At 46.3% G+C, this 21,862-nt stretch overlaps 1 protein-coding gene across 2 annotated transcripts in view; it reads left to right on the forward strand.

The window, feature by feature from the left end:
* Positions 1-2,691: 2,691 nt before the first annotated feature.
* The window catches only part of LOC126465978 (kelch-like protein 26), a 332,331-nt gene continuing 313,160 nt past the window's right edge, over positions 2,692-21,862 (forward strand). The window contains exon 1 of one of the 2 annotated variants that reach the window (XM_050096350.1): positions 2,692-2,864. The gene's annotated coding sequence lies outside the window, so the exon portion shown is untranslated. The remainder of the gene's footprint in view (positions 2,865-21,862) is intronic. The other variant, XM_050096348.1, reaches the window with a different exon arrangement.

Here is a 21,862-nt window from a genome sequence, read left to right on the forward strand (position 1 = left end):
CAGCAGTTGACCGGCGTTCCCTGGTGAAACGTTGTTGTGATGCCTCGTGTAAGGAGGAGAAATGAGTACCATCTCGTTTCCGACTTTGATAAAGGTCGGATTGTCGACTATCGCGATTGCGGTTTATCATATAGCGACATTGCTGCTCGCGTTGGTCGAGATCCAATGACTGTTAGCAGAATACGGAATCGGTGGGTTCAGGAAGGTAATACGGAACGCGATGCTAGATCCCAACGGCTTCGTGTCACTAGCAGTCGAGATGACAGGCATCTTATCCGCATGGCTGTAACGGATCATGCAGCCACGTCTCAATCCCTGAGTCAACAGGTGGGGACGTTTGCAAGACAACCACCATCTGCACGAACAGTTCGACGACGTTTGCAGCAGCATGAACTATCAACGCGGAGAACATGGCTGCGGTTACCCTTGACGCTGCATCACTGACAGGAGCGCCTGCGATGGTGTACTCAACGAAGAACCTGGGTGCACGAATGGCAAAACGTCATTTTTTCGGATGAATCCAGGGTCTGTTTACAGCGTCTTGATGGTCGCATCCGTCTTTGGCGACATCACGGTGAACGCACATTGGAAGCGTGTATTCGTCATCACCATACTGGCGTATCACCCGGCGTGATGGTATGGGATGCCATTGGTTACACGTCTCGGTCACCCCTTGTTCGCATTGACGGCACTTTGGACAGTGGACGTTACATTTCAGATGTGTTACGACCCGTGGCTCTACCCTTCATTCGATCCCTGCGAAACCCTGTATTTCAGCAGGGTAATGTAAGACCGCATGTTGCAGGTCCTGTACGGGCCTTTCTGGATACAGAAAATGTTCGACTGCTGCCCTGGCCAGCACGTTCTCTAGATCTCACCGATTGAAAACGTCTGGTCAGTGGTGGCCGAGCAACTGGCTCGTCACAATACGCCAGTCACTACTCTTCATGAAGTGTGGTATCGTGTTGAGGCTGCATGGGCCGCTGTACCTGTAGACGCCATCCAAGCTCTGTTTGACTCAATGCCCAGGCGTATCAAGGCCGTTATTACGGCCAGAGGTGGTTGTTCCGGGTACTTATTTCTCAGGATCTATGCACCCAAATTGCGTGAAAATGTAATAACATGTCAGTTCTAGTATAATATATTTGTCCAATGAATACCCGTTTATCATCTGCATTTCTTCTTGGTGTAGCAATTTTAATGGCCAGTATTGTATTTGCTATCGCTAAAATTTAACGAAATATATTATTACCACTGTACGAAATTAATCACTTCTGTTCTCCTCTTGAATCTGAAAGGAACGATATAATCTTATCTTGTCAGAAATTCCATATTGCATACTTGCGGCTTTGATTCTGTTAGAGGGTAGAAACCTCCTTGGAGCTGCATTTAATTAATTAGTTATTCTTGGAATAAGTCCTAGTTAGGTTGGTCATTGCAATTTTAAGGAAAGCTTCTCTGTGGTGCGTGGTATTAAAGTAGCTCCTACTTATACTCTTGTCTGGTGCAAACTCTTATATTTGGATTAATTATTTGTGAAATACTTAGAACCTGCACTTAATTTGTTTTGGAAACTTTAGTTACCCACATTTATTGCTATTTGAACATAGAGATTCCAGTGTATTACTACTCCACAGCAGACGAGACAGACGGAATATTGCACTACATGTTTTGCTCGCAAAATAAGTAGTTGTTCACTTTAATACTCTCTTCTATCCACGCAACCGCTCACGCAAGATACCTCATTCATAAAGGAAGTTATCGCGCAAAAGGGCAACGAAAGTTCCGTGTGCTGAAAGCACCGAAACGGAAGCACGCGAACCACCCTTTGCGCTTCCCTAGACTGACAACCATTCGAACAGCAGCGACCACTAGAGAATGCGAACCAGAATGTCCGAATGGCTTTGTTCGCGCTCATCTACTGTTTGCACCAGTCAGAAGACTCACTTGCTGTTTCTCGATCGGTTTTGGTCGCTCCTGTGTTATCCCGATGTTTCATTTTCACTGCACGTGTAATCAAAAAATTTCTCATCCTTCGTCATGACACCTCACGGGCGTTGTCAATTGACATTTCTATCCGAGTAAAATCCTAAACAGGCACTGGATATTGAAAAGGGGCCTCTGCATCAACAATCAGCGGCTCTAAAATACTACGCCGAGAAGATTGTCGAAGAGTTTTAGAGTGCTTCAGCGTTATGAGTAATATAGGAGGCAACTATCTGTTGTTGCTTTATAAGGATAGTATCAGGCTGAAAAATTTTAAGGCAATAACAATTAATATTCGATAGCTACAATTACTCCCTTTAAGGGCATTACACAGATATGAGCCGTTCATTGGAATAATTATCACGTCGCTAAACAACTTTGTGCTAAGAATGTATGTTTTGACCCGAAACACGTTTCACAGCGATATTATTCACATCTTCGTCATATAATTATGTGGAACGCCTAACAGTGCAAATCGTTAAAGTCGGAATACTGCGTTGTGAACATTTGCGAGAGGTATGTATGGCGCATGGTTTCTTTTTTGGTAGAATTTGTGAATTGTATTTATCGTATGTAATGAGTGACCATTTGTCCGTTCTAGCAACCATGTCAATCCCAACTTGTGCTGCCATCTGAGCGTAGTACTAAAACTTCCGATAGATGTCGCAGGAATCGACAGAAGATGGCTGCCATGTCACAGCCAGTGCAGATGTATCTTTGGTGCACATACTTTTGTGCTACAACAGCTGCTCATTTCTGCGCAAGCTGTCCGCTTGGTGTATTGTGATGGGAAGAAAGATTTTCGGTAAATCGGCATCAAGACTGTACATTGTGCCTCGTGTATCGTTACTGGCAACCCTCCATTGCACATAACACAGGTAAGTTGCTTATTTAATTATTATGTACCCTGGCTTGTTGATTTTATAATTGCCGGCATAACACAGAGACAAGGAACACGTTGCAGAAAGTGTGTTGTACAACTCATATTTTAGTCTCTTATGTCGTAGTAAAATTACGAATTCAGATCTGATGTGAGGTGCTACGAGAATTTATTTCGTTGCAGCTTAACATATATGTTTTATGTGCATTGGTTTAGTTACTTACTTGTTACTTTTTGTGTTTCTAGGAAAATCGGTAGTGTTTAGTTACCGGAAATATTAAAATGTCTAATTTACCATTTCCATGTCGTGCTGATATAAAACCTGCTCTGCTCAAAAGTACGAAATTAGATTTTTTTCATCGTAGGTGATTTTGTTGCCACGCCTGCTGTAAATCGTTTCGCGGACCATACCGCCGATGAGGGGGCGTAACCAACATCGGTGACGTAACACTCAACGAGTCGTATAAAATTACTTTACAGCATTTATTTATATTGTTTGTGTTGGACTGAAATTGTGTGTAGCGTCGACAACGTTTTCCAGTGTACGCACAGTGCATGACAGAAGCATCTTGTTTGAAATGCGCGCCATTTCTTGTACAAGGTAGTTGTCCTCAGAAATAGTTCGATCGAATGAACGTTAAAAGCGGGGTTGATACTTCGTACAAATATGTGCTGTTCTTTCTCATTCAATATTTGAAATATTATGCAACTGGAACAATTGGCTTATCGTTTGATTTTTGTTGTTGCAGAAAAGTGAAATTTAATGCTACAGTTTTTTAAGTTGTAACACGCGGTAGGGGGAGAGTTCGGAACATCACCATACAAAAGAAAATACTGTAAATTACGGGTGTAATAAATCAGTCCTGAAATACGAAGGAAAAATGCATTGCTAGGTCATTGCGGTGTGGCATGTCTCCGTGTAGCCTCTTCCTTGATTGTATTGCAGTGTAACAATATTGCGACGAACAAATAGAAATTATTAATCAGATTTAATTTAGGTTTCACGGATTTAATTAAATCTGCAAAATCACTCTCCGGTGCATAAGTACGTAATTACTCTGACTATTGTAAATACTAAATGTCTTTGAAACCAAAAGTTTGGTTTGGTGAATATTTTCATATTAAGCAGAGCTACCTGAACTCCTATCAGTTTACATTTCACTCATGTGCCACAACATACCCTTTCCGATAACTTCATACATAGAATTTATTCTCAAGATAAAACTTACAAATCTGTTTGCTTCTGCGTTCGATTGTTGAAGACAGTCGTTGGACATAATTACGTTCTAATATTTGTGGCCTGTTACGTTACGATGTTGCAAAACAACAGCAGTTGAACTGTTCTCCGGACGGCATAATTTGAGTCATGTAGAGCGATACTCGCTAGATCAGTCAATTCCTCCCTTCTTTTCGCCGTGTTCTATTTTGGTCTTTAACCACTCTAGTCCAACAATTGCCGAATGAGTTTCAAGCGCCCTTTTATTCAGCCCTGAAATACCGAAAAAAGTTTCATTTTAAATATTTAATGTGGAGCACTGCCAGGTAAGAAATCAATTTAGTTGCTAATCAATTAATTGCTACTTACAGCAAAGTTTTCTTTTTTGCATACCGTTCGTATGCACATAGCAGCGATGTACTGTAATGCCAGATACAAAGAAGCCCGAGTAACGCTTAGCTCTAAAATGTACATTAAAGCTCCGTGACAAACGACTCAAGACAGACCACGCCCTATTACTGTCATACTGAACTGGTAGATTTTTGGATGAAAATTGACCAGTAATATGTATCTTGCACACAACTTAAAAAGCCAGTTTTAATACTGTGATTGATGGGAATATTCGTTGTCTATTATCTCAGTTCCAAAACTCAGAAAATTGGTCATCAAATAATGCAGTAATATTTATTTTATTGATGAGTATTTAGAGATGCATGAAGGGTTCGTTCTTTGATCCAGACAGAATGAACCAGGCCCCATGGTGAAGAAATGAACACCTGATCCAAACCTCCACATGCTTCAGACCGCACTAACATTAGATTCTAGAAGATGGGCAGAACAAAACATTTGTTAACGTATAAAGGCAAGTCGTTATTTAGAATTTTCTGACGCGACTGTAATTAAATTCCCACTAGTATGGCTAACATGACGTTGCCTTTGTCACATTTCTCTAGGCTACCGTACTTTCCACTTGAGAAATTTTTTCAGGGGCGCGTTCCAGATAGTTCTCCAATGATCTCTCAGGTGCCTTTTTGATTTTTTACAATGTATTGGTTACAAGTAAAACCCTTTCGATGAAATAAAATTGAGAAAAAAAGATACCTATTGCACTTCAATAACAGAATATAAAAGATTTGTAAATAATACATTTCAGCTATCAAGTGCACTTTTTAAATTATATTGGCAGATCTAATTCAATGAACTGTGGATGAAGCCCGACCAGTAGGCATTACATGCATGGATCAATAATGATAGTGCATTTAGAATGGCTAGTTTCTAGCTGAAATCTAGATCTGCCAATAAAATTTAAAAAGGACGACAGATAGATGAAATCTATTATTTACAAGTCAATATAACAGTCGCTGAGTGCAATAGCCTTCTGCATGGAAGGTAACTTGATAGAAAAGATTGTTACATAAAGCCATATTATTGAAAGATAAGCGAGCAATTACGTGCATGAGTTTAAAAATAGAATTGTTTGCCTCGGTCGTTACGATGAGCAATTTTTGCTGCAACGTTCGTTGATTCCACCAATTAACAACCAAATTATAAAAAGACGCACGTAAAGGTGGCGTCACAGCAGCCATTGACATTGGCACCGATCAAAGCTGACGAGTGATATCGAATATTCCTCACAACGCCTGTTAAGATTACGCTGTCATGATTTCGAATACATATCGGTTACCTTGTATTATTGACATTGCGCACGCATTCTGAAGATCATAAAGTCAGAAACATGAATATTAAGCTTATGTTTAAGCTCGTGCATTGCGTTGCGCGAAACATCAGCATCAGAATATTAAGATATACAAACTGTTTCGTCGACATTGGAGCCATAAATTTTTTCGAATGCGAAATATTGCGGACATCGTCTAAGACAAATGTTGAAAACCTGCCTAAGCAAGGAGTTGAAACCGACCGCCACGAGGGACAAAGTGAAAAGAAGCGTAAACCCCTTGGTGAAATTTACTTCGTCGGTATTGGGGGAGGGGGAGAAAATTTTTATAAAACCAGTGAACTGATGTCCTGACAAAAGCTCCCTATATTTTCGTTTCCCGAAGTACGGTGATTGTTGTTACTAATAATACCAGAGCCGCATTTAACATTTCTTAGGGCTTCGCAAAATTGTCAAAATGTGAGGCTTCATTGAGCAACCCAACCTGCTGTTTCCTGCGACCTGCCCGTCTTCCGTTAATGAATGTCGAGGGCAGCGCTCCCTCCAGATAAAGGTGAGAGGTCATTCATGCACCAGCGCACCGCGCTCTCGACATTCTAGTCACAGCTGCGGTCCCGGCTTGTTAACGCTTTGCAACAGTAGAATGCGACAGTACCTCGCTGTGAAATTGTTTGCCTTTTGCGTCAGGTCCCGACGCAAGTATTTACCAAGACTTATAATATGAAACGTCCTCTACCTCTACTTTATCCCTGTGTTGTGTACAGACAAGACCTGCAGCCAAAAGACAATTTGTCAAAGATGCTGGAAAAGAAGAGAGAGTACCCGTCGTTTACTTTCTAGAAACGTTACTAATCACTTCCGTACGTTGATACGCATCATCCGTACAACACTGAGATTTGTAAAAGCATTCGCTCATATGGAGAACCCTCCCCTGTAAGAATTTAAAAGTAAACTGCTTTTCTGTAGCGAGTGTACACCGGACATTAAACATTTGTTGAGTCTCACAGAGACATTGATAGTTAAGTGGGATTATCATGATCAGAGTAAATACCGAGCTGCAATAACACGTTGTAATTTGAGGGCTACTTACAATCCACATGGACTTACTGTTGTTGAGGTTATTAAGAGTAGATTCTATAGATAATTATGAAAATTTCATTTTGATTGCAGCTGTTACTGGTATATTGTGGTTACATGAAGTAAAGGATTAAAAGCTACAGAATAGCATAAACTGGAGTCCACAGGAAGAGTGGCACGACGTTTCGAACTGATTGTCTCATGAGGTAGCGAACACCGAAATGAAATTCGCGAGAACAACCACAAGAACATAATTTAGAAGGTAAAGATGATCGTCAGAAAAACAATGTTCTTACGCCCATCCAGTGAATGAAAATATTTATCACACGGTCGGTCGTTTCTTATGCAGAGTATTTGGTAAGATTTCAGTTGGAACTGAAAGAGACGGGAGTAGAGTTCGAACTGTTTTGGATGGGATGTTGGAGCTTTGATGTAGGGCGACAGTAGCAGGGACAAGGACTATATCTGGGCAATTCTGGACGGCGAACGTTTCCGTGGGTCCTGGAGGTGGCACATTTGAATCTTCAGCTTCCTACCAGCATTCTGTTCACCGTTGCTATCGCTAAAAGTTATCTAGGCTGCATGTCTTCGGACAGCATAGAAGCAGTTACACAAAATCGACACGAGGTGTACTAAATGCTAGGACATCTCAAATGTGCCTAAGTGTAAGGTAACGTCACTTGGATAAGGAAACTACAACAGTAGCTTTTTAATGGTCACAGCATCAAGGAAAACACTCCGCAGTCATATCAATTGTATGGTTAGTGGCACAAGAGTGCGAGATAGGACCAGCACACGAAATTTCCATTAGAAGCATTCTTGTAAACGTGGCACATTTACGGAGGAGACGGCGTGCTCACTATTCTTGTACAGTTTTAATTTTTTCGCTCCCCACCGACATTAAATGAAGGAAGGTGGCAAAAGTAATCAGAGGCATGCTGTTTGATAAAGCGTAAATCCACTTTCCACTCGGTATGTGGAATATTATTCGAAAGGCATGAAGCACAAATCTGTGTTTGGGTATACTTAATTCTGTTTTCCGTGCGTTTTTAAATCATTCTGTGCTAACGCCAGAGCGCTGTTCTTCGATAATACCGTGACTGAGCCGCTCCTTTACTGTCTTTAAACTGAGTTGATGCTACATCTCTGCTTAACACTGTCGTAAACTCTAAAACTGATTCAGTCAGTGAGTGAGGTTTTGAAAACCTCAAGGAACTAACAAAAGACTCTTTACAAGTAAAGATATCCTTATTATGTAGAAGTCGCTACTTGAGAATCATTATTTCCCTTTATCGTCTTACCTGTGCTTGCAAACGGATTTCAGAAGATTGTTGGACAAGTGGCCACCTTCACTTTTTCAGCAGGTTGGGTACTGAGTAACTAGGTACAGGTGGTATTAAAAGAACTAACGTTGCTAATCGGGCAAACGGTGTCGGTTAAAAATAATCAAAAAATATCAATCCGAGACTGCTGCTCGGCAGGCTTAAGCAGAAACGACGAACTACCTATAGATGAGTTCTCACTCCTGATAGTGGAAGAGCAACTGCCAGAGGTTTTGATCATAAATGTCAAAGCTTTGTAGCAAGATGTTTCTGTAATGGGGTATGACTTTGTGTCCGAATCACAGCTGCTGGTACTCACGCAACTCACGAAATCACATGCTGAATTCCATTCGAAAACATTTCTTCAGAGATTAAAATGAGGCTTTTGGGACGTCGCTCGAAGACTATGACCAGCGTTTTTGCGTACGAGGACAGATTAAGTCGCTAGAAGTGAGGAACACCACGGGATTTGGCACAACCGTTGATATCTTCTACTAAGAATCAGCACTGCTCTGATCCAAGCTTCACCGTAGGAAGAGGATTCTGTTCCACATCTTCATTCCGCAATCCAGGCGTGACTTGTGATTGGAAAGATACTTAAAGCTACCTGCAAAAAGGACAGCGGAAGTGTGCCACAGATACACAACGTTTGATTACTGCATTATTTGCTCCATGTTCAGGTAGTTGGCAACAATTCCGTAATTGGTAAGTTTGTGAGGCATCATTCGTGTGAAACATGATTCACGTGTCATACTCAGTAAGTTAAGGAATACCTAAAAATAATGAATATGAGAGTCCAACGCTCCGCCGATGACAACGTCATTACAGACGGAGCACAAACTGGGGCTGTATAACGCAATCGGTCGCGTCCTCTTGAAAGGAAACATTGTCTTAATTGATAAATGGAAACTACGTGCGCCACCTATGGGTAATGTAATGGAGGCACAGCGGTAATGTGCACACTTATAACAGGTGCCCTGGCAACATTGTCCCGTGAAAGTATTCACATGTGTTACAGGATCGCTTAAGGTTTGTAGTCCCTCCACCATTGTCGTCCGCAGCTCGTGATCTCGCGGTTGCGTACTGGCTTTCCAAGAATGGGGTCCCGGGTTCGATTCCCGGCGAGTTCAGGGATTTTCACCTGCCTCGGGATGACTGGGTGTGTGTGTTGTCCTCATCATTTCATCATCCAGGAAAGTGTCGAAATTGGATTGAGCAAAGGTTGGGAAATTGTACGGGCGCTGATAAACGCGCATTTCAGCGCCCCACAAACCAAACATCATCCACCATTGTCATACAGAACGTCAATGCGGTATGATGACCTTTAGGCCGGCCAACTAACTTTATTGAATGCCACTACACTTCAAATTTCCCGTCCGACTAGCCGCGGGGTCTAACGTGCTGCTTCCCGAGCAGGAAGGTGTGCTAGTTCCCGGCATGAATCAGCCCGGCTGATTAGTGTCAAAGTCCAGTGTGCCGGCCAGCCTGTGGATGGTTTCTTAAGGCGGTTTTCCACCTACCTTTGCGAATGTGGGCTGGTTCCCCTTTTCCACCTCAGTTACATTATGTCGGCGATTGTTGCGCAAACACTGTCTCCATGTAAGCACACACCATAATTACGCTACCATGCAAACATTTGGGGTTACACTCGTCTGGTATGAGATGTTCCCGGGGGTCCACTGGGAGTCAAACTACACCATAACCCTGGGTTCGGTGTGGAGCGGCAGTGGGGTGGGTGGACTGTTGTGGGGTTGTGAACCACTGAGGGCTACAGTGGGACGAAGCCTCTCTGTCGTTTCGAAACTGACACAAATACATGACACTATTTTCTTAACATAGTCACAAAGTCTGTAAACAACAGCTGGAACGTTGTACCAATCGGTCATTTCCTCTACCATAGAAATGCGTATCCTTGGTCATGGAGCCATTCAGAAGCTGCTATGTTGGAAAATTTTTCCTCCCAGATGTTATTTTAACTTGCCGGAAAGACGGAAGTTGCAAGGTGCAAGATCTGAACTTGCCGATCATAAACATCTGCTCGAGCTTCGCCAAATTGTTGGCACCATTTCACTATTACTGGATGGGACATTGCATTTGGTGTATATAAAGCCAGAATTTTCAGTATATCTACGTTCAGTTCAGAACCCACAAGAATCGTACTGCCCTGTGTACTTCAGTTTTGGTATATCTTTCAGTTACCTCGCATTTTACTCTCATAATGTGATGCTTGTGTTAATCGTACTGCAGCAGAACTGTCTGCAGGAAACCCAATATACTCTCTTCTGGTAATGCGTCTCTCCTGTTGTGGAATGGTCTTAGCAAGGGAGACATGCATAACTTAAGTTTTGAAGTTCCCTTGTAGAGTACAGCCAATGGGCTTGCTGCAGTGGTAACACCAGTTCCTTTCAAATCATCGAAGCACTGTTGGGCTTGGCTAGCACATGGATGGGACACCTCGGGTTCTGACGTGTGCTGTTGGCAAGCGGATGGCACTCAGCCCGTGTGAGGCCAATTGAGAAACTACTTGACTCAGAAGTAGCGACACCCGTGTCTGGGGGTTATAATAGGCCCGAGGTATTCCTGCGTGTCGTAAGAGGCGACTAAAAGGAGTCTCTCGCGTTTTGGCCTTCATGTGATGGTCCCGTGTCAGGTTTGACTTCCATCTTTCTAAATGTTCTCGAAGAGCAAGCCAATTGGGGAAGGGTGCCTTACATGATGCATCGTGCACTGAGATCTTTAGCCCACTTTCTCGTCATCGCATTGTAGTCCGGCTCATTCTCCATCTCTTGGCTGAGGACACCTTCCTGGGTGCGTTTTCCACTGTGCACTATGCAGTGTCGCATTCTGCACCGACGATGACCATGGATGTCTTAGCGCCTCATTCCCAGCACGATAGCCAGTCCATTGTTGTGGGGCCCTCTATGTACCCTGTTGGTTGTAGCGCCCTAACCACACAGGGATCACTCTGCTGATGCTGCGCCTTTAACTCCCCATGTATATGAAGCGATAGATGCCCATCCCCCTGGGGCATTGGGACTCCTGGCAATGGCCATCCTGCCAGGTAGCCCTTGCTGAGGCTGGGTGGCACCCATGGGGAGGGCCCTGGTCAGAGTACATCAGGGCGGATGACTCGCCGTGAAGCGTAGTACGTCATCTCTTGCTGGTGGTTCGCTGCCAGCTGTCTCTAAGTGGGGAAAGTCTTACTTCAGTGCTAAGAAATATGACCCCAAATCGTTCCCCTCCCTGGCCACACCATGGGAGGAGCGCCAGGCTAAGGATGGCAGTGAAGCTTATTTGCCCCGGTATCTCTTATGTATGAGTGTTGGTGGGGAATCTTTCATGTCCATGCCTCAGTTTTTTGTGGAACATTTGGAGGACAAGTTTGGGGAGGTGGAGGGCTTGTCCAAAATGAGATCTGGGTCAGTCGTGATCAAAACAGCATCTTCTGCCCAGTCACGAGACTTACTCGCTTGTGACAAGCTGGGGGATATTTCTGTAACCACCACGCCCCATAAGAGCTTAAATATGGTCCAGGGTATCATGTATCACAGGGACCTTCTTTTGCAGTCCGATGATGAGCTGCACGCCAGTTTAGAGAGGCGAGGTGTACATTTCGTCCGGCATGTCCACAGGGGTCTGAGGGATAATCGGGTTGCCACCAGTGCCTTCATCTTGGCCTTTGAGGGTGATACATTGCCCAAGAAGGTCAAGGTGATATCTACTGCTGTGATGTAAAGTCCTATATCCCTCCCCCGATGCAGTGCTTTAAGTGCTGGAAGTTTGGCCATATGTCTTCCCACTGTACTTTCAGCGTCACATGCCGAAATTGCGGACGCCCATCACATCCCAATACTCAATGTGCCCCGCCTCCCATCTGGGTCAACTGCAGAGAGCACCATTCGCCTTGCTCGCAAGACTGCAGGATTCTCCAGAAAGAAAGGAAAATGGAGTACAAGACCCTGGACAGACTGACCTATACTGAGGCTAAGAGAAAATTTGAATGCCTGCATCCTGTGCGTATGACATCGTCTTACGCCGCCAATACAACAGTTCTGGCAACATCAGCTCTGCCAACCCAAGTCACCTCTCAGAGCCAGAAGACTAAACTTGCTCTCTTGATAGTGGGGGCATTTCCCTCCCTGTTGCTCCTGCACCACCTACTTTCGGAGCAACACCCCCCCCCCCCCCAAACCATCTGGGACCTCCGTCCCCACGTCTAAGCCAGAGAAGCGTAAGTCTTCCTTGGCTTATGTCGCTAGGAAGGGGTCTCTTGGGTCACTCCCTTCCCACGTTTCTGCTAGTGGGAAAGACACCCGCCAATAGCTGAAGAACCCAAAAGCAGCTGGTTGTAGGGCTCCACGCTCATCCTCAGTCCTGGAGACGGTGCCAGTGAAGACCTCCCAGCCAGGGAAACCCAAGGAGCAGAGAGAAATGCAAAAAGAAAACCCCTAAGATCGATGAAATTGCGGTGGCACCCACGCCACCGCTACCTACAAGCTCTTCGTCTGAGCATGGGATGGAGATTTTGGCGTCCACTGACGACCTAGATCTCGCCAGACCCTCAGACAAAATAGATATAGACTGCTCAGGCAAACCGTCGGTTGCAGCAGGTGATACTGAGGTGTAAACTGCATTGAATGTTCCATGCCTTCCCAGTCACCTGATGTCATCCTCCAGTGGAATTGCGGCGGTTTTTTCCACCGCCTGGCTGAGCTACAGCAACCGTTAAGCTTTACACCTGCTATCTGCCTGCCCTCCAGGAAACCTGGTTCCCAGCTATGTGGACCCCTGCCCTCTGCAGCTATGAAGGATATTACAGGAACTGTAGCAACTATAATCGAGTGTCAGATGGAGTTTGCGTTTATGTCCTAAACTCAGTCTGTAGTGAATATGTGCCCCTTCAAACCCCTCTTGAAGCTGTGGCTGTCAGAATGACGACACAGGAAATAACTGTCTGCAATGTATATCTTCCTCCAGATGGTGTAGTACCCCTGAAAGTATTAGCTGCACTGACTGATCAGCTTCCTAAACCATTCCTAATTTTGAGAGATTTAATGCCCATAACCCCTTGTGAGGTGGTACCATGCTTACTGGCTGAGGCAGAGATGTCGAAAGTTAATTGTGTCAGTCCGACCTCTGCCTCTTAAATACTGGGACCACCACACATTTCCTTGTGGCTCATGGTAGTTACTCGGCCATTGATTTATCAATTTGCAGCCCAGGACGTCTCCCATCTATCCACTGGAGAGCACATGACGACCTGTGCGGTAGTGACCACTTCCCCATCTTCCTGTCACTGCCCCAGCATCAGGCCCACGGACGCCTGCCCAGATGGGTTTTAAACAAGGTGGACTGGGAAACTTTCACCTCTGCTGTCACTGTTGAATCTCCCCTACACGGTAACATCGATGTGATGGTAGAGCAGGTAACTACAACAATTGTTTCTGCAGCAGAAAACGCGATCCCTCGCTCTTTAGGGTGCCTGAGGCGTAAGGCAGTCCCTTGGTGGTCGCTGGAAGTCGCTGAAGCAATTAAGAGCGTCGGCGAGGTCTAGAGCAGCATAAGTGGCACCCTTCCCTGGAGCACCTCATAGCATTTAAAAGGCATGTTCGCTACCGTATTAAACGACGGAAGCAGGGGTGTTGGGAGAGATACGTCTCGACCATTGCGTACCGTATGTCACCTTCCCAAGTATGGACAAAGACCAAACGTCTTTTCGGGTACCAGGCCCCAACAGGTGTCCCCAGTGTTGCCGTAAATGGCGTGTTGCGTACCGATGCAAACGCGATTGCAGAGCACTTTGCTCGAGCCTCTGTGTCGGAGAATTACCCCCCAGGCTTTCGCACACTCAAACGGCGGCTGGAAAGGAACTTTTCACTACACAACGCAGTGAATCCTATAACGCCCCATTTACAGAGTGGGAGCTCCTCAGTGCCCTTGCACATTGCCTTGACACAGTTTCTGGGCCTGATCGGATCCACAGCCAGATGATTAAACATCTCTCATCTGACTAAAAGCGACACCTTCTCGTAATCTTCATCCAGATCTGGTGCGATGGCGTGTTTCCATCGCAATGTTGGGAAAGCACCATCGTTCCGGTGCTTAACCCCGGTAAAAACCCGCTTTATGTGGATAGCTATCGGCCCATCAGCCTCACCAACGTTCTTTGTAAGCTGCTGGAACATATTGTATGTTGGCGGTTGGGTTGGGTCGGGTCCTGGAGTCATGTGGCCTGCTGGCTCCATGTCAGGGCGGCTTCTGCCAGGGTCGCTCTACCACTGATAATCTTGTGTCCATCGAGTCTGCCATCCGAACAGCCTTTTCCAGACGGCAACACCTGGTTGCTGGCTTTTTGATTTACAAAAATCATACGACATGACCTGGCGACATCACACCCTTGCCACATTATATGAGTGGGGTCTCCGGGGCCTGCTCCTGATTTTTGTCCAAAACTTCCTGCCGCTCCGTACTTTCCATGTCCAAGTTGGTGCCTCCCATAGTTCCATCCATATCCAGGAGAATGGAGTCCTGCAGGGGTCTGTATTGAGTGTCTCTATTTTTGGTGGCCATTAACGGTCTAGCAACAGCTGTCAGGCCCTCCATCTCACCTCCTCTGTATTCAGACGACTTCTGCATTTCGTACTGCTGCTCCAATACTGGTGCTGCTGAGCGGCGCCTACAGGGAACCATCAACAAGGCGCAGTCATGGGCTCTAGCCCACGGCTTCCAGTTTTCAGCCGCAAAGTCATGTGTCGTGCACTCCTGTCAGCGTCGTACAGTTCATCCGGAACCAGCACTTTACGTTAATGACGATCTACTCGCTGTAGTGAAGACATATCGATTCCTAGGACTGGTTTTCGACTCTCGATTGACTTGGTTCCCTCATCTTCATCAGCTTAAGCAGAAGTGCTGGCAGCACTTCAGTGCCCTCCAATTGGGGTGCAGATCGCTCTACGCTGTTGCAGCTCTACAGAGCCCTTGTCCAGTCCCGAATTGACTATGGGAGTGTGGTTTATGGTGCGGCAACGCCTTCAGCATTGCATTTACTCGACACTTTGCACCAGTGTGGGGTTCGACTAACGACAGGAGCTTTTAGGACAAGTCCAGTGACCAGCGTACTGGTGGGGGCTGGTGTCCCTCCATTGCAGATCAGAGGTGCGCAACTGCTCGCCAGTTATGCAGCACACATTCATAGTTCCCCTGTGCATCCGAATTACTATCTCCTTTTCCCACCCGCGGCAGTCGATCTCCCGCATCGCCGGCCCAGGACAGGGCTAACGATTGCGGTTCGCGTGCGGTTCTTCCCTTTACTACGTCTACTTGCAGTCCGTTCACGTACGCCTCCAGGGTGTACACCTCGGCTGCAGCTTCGCCTGGACCTTTCACGTGGCCCTAAGGACTCCATTAATCCTGTGGCTCTCCGCTGTCACTTCGTCTCGATTCTTGACGTGTTCTGGGCCTCTGAAGTGGTTTACACCGACGGCTCGATGGCTGATGGTCGCGATGGCTTTGCCTATGCGCACGGCGGCCATATTTAACAGCATTCCATACCCAATGGCTGCAGTGTATTCACTGCAGAGCTGGTGGCCATTTGTCCTGCACTTCAGTATCTCCGTTTATGCCATGGGGAGTGTTTCCTTTTATGTACTGACTCCTTGAGCAGCCTGAAAACTATCGACCAGAGCTACCCTCTTCATCCTTGTTAGCGTCCATTCAGGAGTCCATCTATGCCCTGGAACAGTAGAGTCGTTCAGTGGTGTTCGTCTGGACCCCTGGTCACGTCGGAATCCCAGGAAATGAACTTGCTGACAGGCTGGCCAAACAGGCTACACGGAAACCACTTCTGGAGATGGACATTCCTACAACTGACCAGCGTTCGTTATTATGCCGCATGGTTTGTCAGCTTTGGAGACGGAATGGCAAAATCTCAGTACGCACAACAAACTGTGAGCCATTAAGCGGACCACGAATGTGTGGAAGTCCTCGATGAGGGTGTCTTGCAGGGACTCTGTGGTTCTCTGCAGGCTCCACATTGGCCATGCATGGGCGACCCACGGCTACCTCCTGCGCTGTGAAGACCCTCCTCAGTGTCTGTGTGGGGCCCAGTTGACAGTGGCCCATGTTGTTCTGCTATGTCCTTCTTTGGCTGCCCTGTGACTTCATCTTCGATTGCTGGACTCGTTATCATTGATTTTAGCAGACATCCCCTCATCGGCTGATATGGTTTTATGTTTCATCCATGAAGGTGGGTTTTATCATTCGATCTGAGTTTTAGCTCCTGTCCTCTGTCCCTCTGTGTCCTCCACCCTAGTGCTTTTAGGGTGAAGGTTTTAATGTGTTGCAGGGTGGCTGGCTTTTCCTTTTTATTTTCGTGGTCGGCCAGCCACTGTAATCTGCTTCCTTGTTTTACTCTTCTGTTTCTTGCATCTCTCTGTCGTTCTCTTGTCCTCTTTTGTTCCTTCTAGTGTTCGTTGCCTTTCCTTCGTTATTGTGGTCTTTCCTTTCTTTACGTTTTGTGTTATAGGTCTCGTCTATTTTATCCTCACACTTGTGGCATTGTTTTATTAGGAACAAAGGACCGATGACCTCGTAGTTTGGTCGCTTTCCACTTCTTTTAAACAAACCAACCAACCAACCTGGGAACTTATACGTTTCTATCTAAGGTGTGGTCCAAGTTCCATAGTCTTCTGGGCCGCCAAAGATCCTCAAATGTACTGGACCGCTTCCTTCAGAAGTGTCTGCACTGATGTCAGCTCCTGCTGAACGTCTTATGAACCAGTTGGTGACGGTGCAGCAGCAGCAGCAGCATCATCTTACATGATTGCCTTCTGGATGTGTAAACAATGAAGACATCCCCCCCCCCCCTCCTTGATCCCATTTTGCCACGTTGTACACTCCTGGAAATGGAAAAAAGAACACATTGACACCGGTGTGTCAGACCCACCATACTTGCTCCGGACACTGCGAGAGGGCTGTACAAGCAATGATCACACGCACGGCACAGCGGACACACCAGGAACCACGGTGTTGGCCGTCGAATGGCGCTAGCTGCGCAGCATTTGTGCACCGCCGCCGTCAGTGTCAGCCAGTTTGCCGTGGCATACGGAGCTCCATCGCAGTCTTTAACACTGGTAGCATGCCGCGACAGCGTGGACGTGAACCGTATGTGCAGTTGACGGACTTTGAGCGAGGGCATATAGTGGGCATGCGGCAGGCCGGGTGGACGTACCGCCGAATTGCTCAACACGTGGGGCGTGAGGTCTCCACAGTACATCGATGTTGTCGCCAGTGGTCGGCGGAAGGTGCACGTGCCTGTCGACCTGGGATCGGACCGCAGCGACGCACGGATGCACGCCAAGACCGTAGGATCCTACGCAGTGCCGTAGGGGACCGCACCGCCACTTCCCAGCAAATTAGGGACACTGTTGCTCCTGGGGTATCGGCGAGGACCATTCGCAACCGTCTCCATGAAGCTGGGCTACGGTCCCGCACACCGTTAGGCCGTCTTCCGCTCACGCCCCAACATCGTGCAGCCCACCTCCAGTGGTGTCGCGACAGGCGTGAATGGAGGGACGAATGGAGACGTGTCGTCTTCAGCGATGAGAGTCGCTTCTGCCTTGGTGCCAATGATGGTCGTATGCGTGTTTGGCGCCGTGCAGGTGAGCGCCACAATCAGGACTGCATACGACCGAGGCACACAGGGCCAACACCCGGCATCATGGTGTGGGGAGCGATCTCCTACACTGGTCGCACACCACTGGTGATCGTCGAGGGGACACTGAATAGTGCACGGTACATCCAAACCGTCATCGAACCCATTGTTCTACCATTCCTAGACCGGCAAGGGAACTTGCTGTTCCAACAGGACAATGCACGTCCGCATGTATCCCGTGCCATCCAACGTGCTCTAGAAGGTGTAAGTCAACTACCCTGGCCAGCACGATCTCCGGATCTGTCCCCCATTGATCATGTTTGGGACTGGATGAAGCGCCGTCTCACGCGGTCTGCACGTCCAGCACGAACGCTGGTCCAACTGAGGCGCCAGGTGGAAATGGCATGGCAAGCCGTTCCACAGGACTACATCCAGCATCTCTACGATCGTCTCCATGGGAGAATAGCAGCCTGCATTGCTGCGAAAGGTGGATATACACTGTACTAGTACCGACATTGTGCATGCTCTGTTGCCTGTGTCTATGTGCCTGTGGTTCTGTCAGTGTGATCATGTGATGTATCTGACCCCAGGAATGTGTCAAAGTTTCCCCTTCCTGGGACAATGAATTCACGGTGTTCTTATTTCAATTTCCAGGAGTGTATAATGAACATTTCATTGACTTGATTTTGCTTCACTTTCTTGCATTGTCTCACGATACGGCCCAGGGCCCTCATTCCATTAATAAACAGATGATGCAACATGTGACCTATTCTCAACAGCTCCATCCCCTCTGGGCCTTCAACCATATTTGGCTCGCAGTGTTTTTTCGCTCTGTAATGGCGAGATAGTATCATAGTTACAACCATTGAGCCAATCAAAGACAGTTGGCTGAGTAGCCTTACCAACATGCTCTGCAAACTGTTTAAAATGATAATTGCCTGCCAGTTACGCTGAGTTCTCAAATGACGATGGCTTTTGTCCCCGCATCAGTGTGGTTTCCGAGTTCGATGATCCACAACATACTACCTGTTTAGGTTGGAATTGGCAATCCAACAGGACTTTTCTAAACGCCAACACATCATTGCAGTCCTTTTTTTTCTCTCTCCACATTGAGCATATTACACCTCCTGGTGCCATCACATCTGAATTGCATTGGGCCATCTGACAGACCACTTTTTGGACCCTTTCCCTTGGTTTTCAGTTCCTATCCACTGCGCTCTGGTCCAATCCCCCTTGCACTTTCGTTGCTAGGTGTGTGCCTTGGCGATGCCTTCAGCTTTGAAATTCTTAAACCTAGTCCAGCACCATGGTGTTGGACTGGCTACTGGCACCTTCTGGATTAATCCCATAAATATATCCTTGCCGAAGTAGGACATTCACAGTTCAGTTCCGACTATATAAAGTCTTGTTCACTCACACAATCATCATTTAACAACTTCCTTATAATTATTCTTTTTGCATGTGAGGGGCATTTACCCCCTGACAACCGCCCTTGAGAGATATTACCTGCCCTTCGCCTGGACCTTCTCCTATCCTCCACTGAATTTACTCCCCGTGGTTTCTCCCCCTCCCCCCCCCCCCCCATTTTTCTCCATCTTCCTCATTCGGTTTATACCTAGGCTTTTCAAAATCTGTTCCTTTCTGTTCTTCAGGAGCATCAGGGTACTGTCATCTTGTACACTAACGGGTCTAAAACCATCTCACACCAGACACGAACACCATTCATTGTTGGGAAACATGTAGTGTTTTTATGGCTGAGGTGATGCTCATTAACAGTGCTCTCCTTTTTATTAAACGGACGTCTCATGAAAGCGTTTTGATTTTTAATAATTCAATCTGCAGTATATAAGCCAATGACGCACATTTCTCTCATCGCCCAGCGATTTCTGATATTCATGACTCTCTCTTTGACATTAGTGATACTGATTGTTCGGTTGTCTTTGGATACTAAGTCCTGTGAATATCCCAAGGAATCACCTGACCGACCATTTGGCTTGAGAAGAGATTACTAGCTCATGCGCTTTGACGGTCCCAGCTGCGGTTTTGCAGGTGCAACTAAGCCCTCTGGCCACTGGAGATGGAACACCATTTGGTGATCTATTGCATTCTCTGCTAAACTCCGCACTACCAAGGAGATACTGCTGCGTGGTATTGCTCTTCCCATTCCTCCCATCATGCATCCAGTATTGTATTTCATACCAGGCTGACCCATAGTTTTATTTTACCTAAGTAGCCATTGTCAAATTGTGGTTGTGTAGCCTTATTGAAAGGTGCTTATACTCTTGGCTCTCAATGCTAAGCATGTGGTTTTTGTTCTTGGTTATAAATTGGTTCTTGGTTTTAAATTACCTTCGTAGGGGGGGGCTGAGTTGTTGAGGGTGTATAATGCTACAACCTGGGCCAGACACGCCGTCCTTAGACTGCTACCTCTGCCATCCCTCCTTTCGTCTGTTTTAATTGCCTTTAGGCGTTTTGTCTTTCTTCTGCAATCGGTTTCCCGTTTTAAGAGTAGCACTCTGTTGTTGAACGGGTGCTATTCTTTCCTATAATGCTTTGCGTACAATGGATCGGAGGTAGAATGGCTACGGGTGGCGTGCCCCTTCGCATGCAGAGCCTCATGGGACACTCTTGTTGGCCGTAACTATTCCTCACATCATGTTTTATTATTGACGATCCAACTGATGTCTATTACATTTTTAGCCTTTCCTCTTTTCTGGATATCTTGAGTAGATGGTATTCTGTACTTCATAGCTGTCCTCGTCCTTGACGGGGTTGGCGGATGTCGGTTGCCGGAAAGGTTTCTCTCTCGGCGTGGCTGAGCTTTGGAAGACCACCTGTCTGCTGTAAGGTCTCCATTACGTTCTATGACCAGTCCTCGCGTTGTGTAAGAACATGTATTTCCTTTTGGTGAAAGCTCAAGTGATGTACACAGGACTGACCACCTCTAACGATAGGCAACAGAAAGGCATCTACAATGGCCTGAAAATGCTGACAGTTTAGATGAAATGGCTTTTCCATGAATCTTGTGGTCTGTTGTGAGCATTTGTGGAACACACCTAGAGCACATCTTTGAATATCCAACAGTGTCAGTCATTACACACGAACTTCCAATGTTCGCAGATAGCAGTAGAGCCAATTGTTGAATTATAATGCGCCAGTCTGCATGAGTAGTGGCATCCACGAGATTCTCCATGTCGAGAGCTCTGACTTAGGACGTCCCGAACGTGGCCGATCCTGGACCTGTTTCTTCTGCACTTGACGGTTTTACTCTTCGCCCAACATTACTGCAATCAGCTGCATGATTGCTTTATACTGCAAACATACGTTTGTGAGTCTACACAACGGTTTCTTTTTCCGCAACCAAGTATTGTTTCACTACGAGTGCCGGTATTGTTCGATGGTTCGCACACGTGCAGAAGGAACAACAAATTTGGAGCACATAAAAGGGCGTCTCCCTCTGCAGGATGATGCAAAATGGTGCACATAAGGGAAGGAGCTGCTAGAAGATTCGAAATAAAACTGCTTTGCAATAGAAACTCATTCTCAGCTAGTGAAAGCTTCAGAATGTATTGAACAATAATGACAATCAATTCAGGAAGGGTAATGTACCACTTAACATGCGTCGTCAGACGTAGATGTAATTAGACGGAGCACCTGCACACTTTTCTGTGCATGTACGTGACTTACTCATTGGGGCGTACCCCAGGTGTTCAATGGAAGGGAAGGCCACCTCTTCCCCGATCTGACACCTCTTGATTTTTTTGTGGGGCACTTCAAAAGCCTTCTGTACGTGACCAGTACCCGAGGATGATACACTTCTCGCCAGGATGTTTGGAGCGTCTGATGAAATTCATGCGATGCCTGATGTACTTGTAGAGAACACCAGAATTTTCTGCGTAGATGTTACGTCGTTGTTGAATGTGGTGTTGGCAATTTTGAACGCCTTCTGTACGAGGGACGTTTGAAAAGCCCGTGCAAAAATAAAAACTACTTACATGTTCGGGGTGAACCTTTATTTTTTTCGACATAGTCTCCTTTTAGACTTATACACGTC

This window comes from Schistocerca serialis, chromosome 1, assembly GCF_023864345.2.
Source record: "Schistocerca serialis cubense isolate TAMUIC-IGC-003099 chromosome 1, iqSchSeri2.2, whole genome shotgun sequence".
Classification (NCBI taxonomy): domain Eukaryota; kingdom Metazoa; phylum Arthropoda; class Insecta; order Orthoptera; family Acrididae; genus Schistocerca; species Schistocerca serialis.